The sequence below is a fragment of the Tenrec ecaudatus genome, chromosome 9 (assembly GCF_050624435.1).
Source record: "Tenrec ecaudatus isolate mTenEca1 chromosome 9, mTenEca1.hap1, whole genome shotgun sequence".
Lineage (NCBI taxonomy): Eukaryota > Metazoa > Chordata > Mammalia > Afrosoricida > Tenrecidae > Tenrec > Tenrec ecaudatus.
In genome coordinates this window covers 159,220,382-159,226,260 of record NC_134538.1, presented here as the reverse complement: position 1 = coordinate 159,226,260, position 5,879 = coordinate 159,220,382, and the positions used below count along the sequence as shown (strand labels likewise).

The following is a 5,879-nucleotide window of genomic DNA, read 5'->3' as shown; positions in this document are numbered from 1 at the left end:
GTTGTAAGCAGCTCTGTGCTGGCAGAGGTCTCCACGTGGCTTCTGTAGTTCTTAGGGCATGGTGTCTGTCAGACACAAGTGCCATGTGTCTTGTCAGTAGAGAGACTCCAAGGAAGTGAGCAGAGATAGAGTGTGTCTTCCTCCTCCAAAGAGGAAATTATAGGAGTTCCCAGAATTCTCAGGAAAAGGCCACGCCCACACAGAGCCCTCATTGGTTATGATCCGATTGACAGACTAGACTCCACTCCTTCACTCTTAATCCTCTCAAGTCCCAAATTGACACCAGATTATGTAGCTACCACATAGCACTAAAAGAGAAATTGATGATTCTGAGGCACAGTTATCAAAAGGTATTTTTAAAACAAAGGAATATTAACACATTCACATCTTCAAAATTCATCTTATAAAATATTCCAGGGCTTGCCCCAAAATGTCATGATTTCTTAGCAGTTACCAGTGTAACATATTGATGTAATGGAATGTAATAATATAAAAATATTCATGCCTTTCTTATCCATTGTAATATGTTACAAAATATGTTTCGTTTCCATTAGCGATTTTGTCACAGGCTCCATCAATACTGCTGCTGCATATTATCTACATTTGCTACAGAAGGAAATGATATATTTCAGCTACAAAGTTGTGAAAGGATAGACCTCAAAGTCAAGACTTCCTGAGTTCCATCTGTGGCCCGTCGGGGGGTCCATGGATCCTGGGTTAAAACTTCCTGCCTCGGAGTAGGATGTGCATCATCCTGGAGGTCGCAGACACAGAGCGTGAGGAAGGGCCTGTGACCTCACTAAATGCATTGCTTTCATGTGACATTTTCTCAGGTTGTCAAAGGTATCCTGATTTGAAAACATAAAGGAAAGAAAATTAAGCCACATGTCCAGACTCATTGATATGTACAAATCATGACACCGACATGAACCTAACATGTTTCCATTTCTGCAATCTCTCTCTCCATATATCATCTTCATCATCAGTCACATCTGTCATTATCCATATTCCATCATCGTCACCATGACCTGCAGATTCTAGGGTCCTCCTGCACTTTCCTCCCCTGACGTTTATTGGGCATCTTTCCACTGACAGTAACCATGGGGGACTGGGTGTGTGTGTGTGTTGGGGGGGGGCGCTGCTGTGTAACTGTTTCAAATGGAAGAAATGGGCTGTGCTGAAAATTACTCTTTTTTACACAGTCTTATATGAAGTGATATAGCCTACATGTACGATTTTGCAAAACGTTTTTCTCTTTGGGCTTATTTTAATTTTTTTTAACTTGGAGATAAACCCTGGGTTTCTGTGCATCGTTTGCCAGGAGTCCTGGTGGTGGAGTGGTTATGTGTTGGGTTGCTAACCACAAGGTCACAGTTCATAATGACCAGCCACTCCGCGGGAGGAAGACCGGCGTTTTGCCCACATCAAGGGTTTTGGTGTTGGAAACGCACAGGGCGGCTCTCCTTTGTGCTGTGGAGTCCTGCTGAGTTGGTCTCAAGTTCACGGCAGTGAGTGTGGTTTGGGTTTGGCACATCCTTTGGAAGTTGTCTTTACCATGGTGATTCTATGTTCCCATAAACATTGCATGTCCAGCTGGACTATTGTATTGGACAGGGTTCTCTAGAGAGAAAAACCAGATTTCTAGTAATTATTTATAAATATATTTATAAAGATAGATATATAATTCAATAAATGAACCGTTAAATTATATACAGATAGATAATACAAGAAATTAACAGTTAAATTATATAGCAGTGAGACACTAGCAGTCCTTTAAGGCTTGAGAGCTGCCAGTTGCCAGTCCCCTTCTGTAGAGAGAGCTGGGCTATATATATCCAGGCAGCAAACAACAAGGCAGGTCCCCAACTGTCATCAACTGTCGGTCCCCAGCTCCAGAGATGAACATTCCAGGGATCCAGAAACAGGACAGATTGCCTTGGAACACATATGTACCACTATTCATGTAAGCATATAGTGAGTCAACCGTAGTAATTAATCAGTAATCTGATGATGCCATTCATTGATTGTCTCCATGGAAATGCTAGTTGGATGCTTTTCTAGAATTTAAAACAAAAATGTGTGGAAGGAATAAAATCATTTTTGGAAATGGGGAAGAATTCACAGCCAGCCAGCCAAGGAGTTAGAATCTTCCTGAACTGCAGAGAAAACATGGGAGTCTAAAAACGGGTAGTAAACAATGGCATTGTGCCCAACTGCATGGAGGACATGGAAAGAAGCATGTCTAAGTTACAAGTTTGTAAAGTTACCTTTTCTTTACCTCCACAAGCTTTATTTATCACATTCAGAAGTTGTTAGTAATCATTCAGTAAAGCATTTGGCCAGGGGATAATTTTCTGTCACATAAGCAATCTGCCTCCTGAACGAGTAGTTTATTCTTTACTTTCTTAAACATCTCCAAAAGATTAGCAGAAACCCAGCAGAAAAGCTCAAAGAAGCAGAAAAGAAGTTAGTGGAAATCTAATTTGGGAGCCAGGATGTGAACTAAGAGTTTATACCTACCCACTCCTGTCTAGTCAATTCCAACTCAAACCAATCCTATATAGGATTTCTGAGGCCTTTAAATCTCTGTAGGAGCAGGCAGCATCGTTTTCTTCTCAGGGAGTAGCTGATAGGTTTGAACCGCCAACCTTGCTGTTAGCAGTCCAGCACTTACCCAACAGTGCCACTAGGGGTTATCAAAACTCAATTACTCTCTCATCTACCATCTTCCTTCTGTCTTGTATATCCATCCATCCATCCATCCATCCATCCATCCATCCATCCATCCATCCATCCATCCACTCATCCACCCATCCATCCACTCATCCACCCATCCATCCACTCATCCATCCATCCATCCATCCATCCATCCATCCATCCATCCATCCATCCATCCATCCATCCATCCATCCATCCATCCATCCAGATTGTAAAGCTATGTGCAGGTTCTAACATAATCTCACACTATCAGCTCTGTCTCCTGCAGACCAAGGCACCTCCTCTGGGACCAGTTGTGCTAATATTCTTTTAGCCATTGCTTGAAACTAGCTTTGGCGCCCTCAGAGAATTTAACTCAGTGTCCGTTTTACTTTTCCTCTTTTATAACCACTCAGACCAGTGTTTAGGTCTGATGAGTAAAGAATCCGGAAGGGTTGTTTTTTGTTTGTTTGTTTTAAAGGCTGTGCCCCTTCTCTCTCTCATCATTCACCTGCTTGTCTGTGGAATGTCACATGTCCGGAGAAAAACATATGATGCGTAGTTGCACATGCCATCTCATCAAAACAGTGACGGAATCCCGTTACCCACTCACCTGAATATGGGGTTCCCTTTTGTTCTTCTTCTCCCCCAAGTCCCCGCCCACTTTCCCCCAGGAGCTGGCTTCATCGTACTCTAAAATCTTGTCCTTTGGTGGGAAACATTTGGATATTTCCTTTGTAACAATGGCATCATTAGACAATTACCTTCATGAGCTTGCCTACACTCTTTACCCTGAGCCTACCGTCTTCCCCTTGTGTCCATGGCATGCGCTGTCTGACAGACTGGTCCTTGTTTGGTAAGGATGCATAATATTCCAGTACTAGACCTTGTCTGTCCATTCTTCAGCAGAAGGGGTTTTTGATTGTTTCTATGGTTGTTGCTACTCTAGCAATTACTCAATAAACATGGGTGTGCAAATGTCGATTTTTTTGTGTGTGTTTCATTTCTTTAGAGTGTCTACCAAGTACAAAGATCGTGGCATCAGAAGGCCGTTGTATCTGCGTTTATTTAGGGACGCTCCGTGCTGCTTCCGACGGTGGCTGGGCCACTCTGCAGCTCCGCTGCCAATGCACGGGCAGTTCAATTTCCCCACAGCATCTCCAGAACATCCCATTTCTGTGCTTTTGAATTTTGCTGCATGTCTGTGTGAGGTGGTGTCTCATGGTTGCTTTAATAAGTATTTCTCTTGTGGTTAATGGACACAAACACTTCATATGATCAATGGCCACATGGAGAGCATCTTTAGTGAAATGTCTATTAATGTATTGTGCCCATTGTTTTACTGGGGCACCTGTATTTTTCTTATTAAGGGGTTGTCGTTTTCTATACATATTTGAAATTAATCCTTTATCTGATATAAAATTGCCAAATATTTCCCAGTATGCAAGCTCTCTTTTTGAGTCCTGACATTCTCAACAGGCACCAAGTAATTTTGGCCTTTCTTTATGAAGCAGTAACACTTCAGCAAAATGACTGAATCATGTAGAAATGAACATCTTAGCTCAATTCAAAATGGAGTTTTAATTTTAGGTTCGAAATCATGCAGGTCATTCCTGTCAGTACTTGAGTTTTTATTTATTTATCTTCATTAAGATTCATATCCACACGATCACTGGTAACACTGGCAAATGTTGTTCTCAGTTACCATCTCAAATAACGACCACCAGCTCCACCAATGTTTGCGTACGATTTTATTTTAGAAAATGAATAGGAGTACTCAGGTGGATAACATAAATAAATATATACATTCAGCTCTCTGCTTGCCTGCACCTCTGAGGAAGTGGTGGTTGGTGTAGCTTCCATTCCGGTTTTAGGGAGTCATGAGGGGTGACAGAGGCCATGGTCAGGGTGGGCACTTTGGCTCTAGACGTGGCCCAGGTGGAGGGTTCAGGCCCTTTGTGCCTCGTATCCCATTTGATCTCTCTATGAAAGGCCTTCCCCCGGGTCAAGCCAGAATCTGATGGAGCATCCTTCAGTGAGTCTTGCTGAAGAGGACCAGGACTTGCTCCCAATTCTGCTGAACACGCTTCTATCCTTTCTCTGGTGACAATGCGGGTGACAATTTCATTGTGGCCCCAGGGATATTTGAAGTGCAAAGTGAAGAAGTACAACCAGGGTGGTGGTGGGGGGGCTTGTGTGAGCAGGGGGCGATGACTACAGGACACAGTGTGGCTGATCGGTGGTAATCCTGAAGGGTCTGCCAATGTTGAAAGCCGTTGTCCCCTGGGAACCAGAAAGGCTACGAGCACAGGATCCTTCTGTGGTGTTGACCACGCTGACCGATGACACTGGCTTTCAGATCTGCTCTTCCAATGCTACAGTGAAGATTCTCACGGCAACAGTGTCACCCCATCTCCAAACACTGGACCCAGAACCCCACTTGGGCACCAGGCTGTTGTAGAGCGCCTTAGCAGCTATCTGGCATGCCTCTGGTTTGAGGAAAAGCTTCCCAGGCCGTAGTTCAAGTTCTCGTTTGACTGCTACAGGACTTGAGAATTCACGAGTTTGAACTTTCAGGCCATGGATTCTTGACCTACTGGGGCGCTATGCTGTGATGAATGATCCCAACAGACAGCCTTTGGTCCTCCGTGGGGCACACAGGAACTGCTCACAGAATCTGGCTACAGGATGATTCGTGACTGGTTTGGTGAGGGTCGCTGACGCTGTGAGAGCGCCAACTTCAGAGCACACACTGCCTTGGCCCTGGTACAGCAGGCGTGGTCTGCTCTCAGCTCAGACTGGTTGGAGTCTTCTTACCAGGAGGCTTCAGGAAGACCCTGGGCCAGGAAGGCGATGCCACTTATCTTGCTTCTGAAATATCTGCCTGGGATGGAGTGATCGTGAGACCTTCAGAGAATCCTTATAAGAAGCCAGCAGAGAAAAAGGAAGGAGAGAGGTGACTCCTGAAGAACTGCCTCAGGAGGGGAGCAGGAAGGTATGGGGACTCGGAGCAATCTTCTCCTTTGATCCTCAAGGGGACAGTTTGGAGCCTAAGCTAACTGCTACCCGGCATTATTGCATGGTGGCATTTCTGTGGTAATGGGGAGACGGCAGGACGGACAACATGTTGAAGGAAGTGTCAGCCTACTAGGTTCTGAGACTGAGCAGCCAGAACTCTGCTA

The 5,879-nt window shown here is 44.5% G+C and overlaps 1 pseudogene; it reads left to right on the top strand.

Annotated features, from left to right (window-relative positions):
- The first annotated feature begins 4,577 nt into the window (after positions 1 to 4,577).
- On the top strand, positions 4,578 to 5,657 carry LOC142456236 (interleukin enhancer-binding factor 2 pseudogene; annotated as a pseudogene).
- The last annotated feature ends 222 nt before the right edge of the window (positions 5,658 to 5,879 follow it).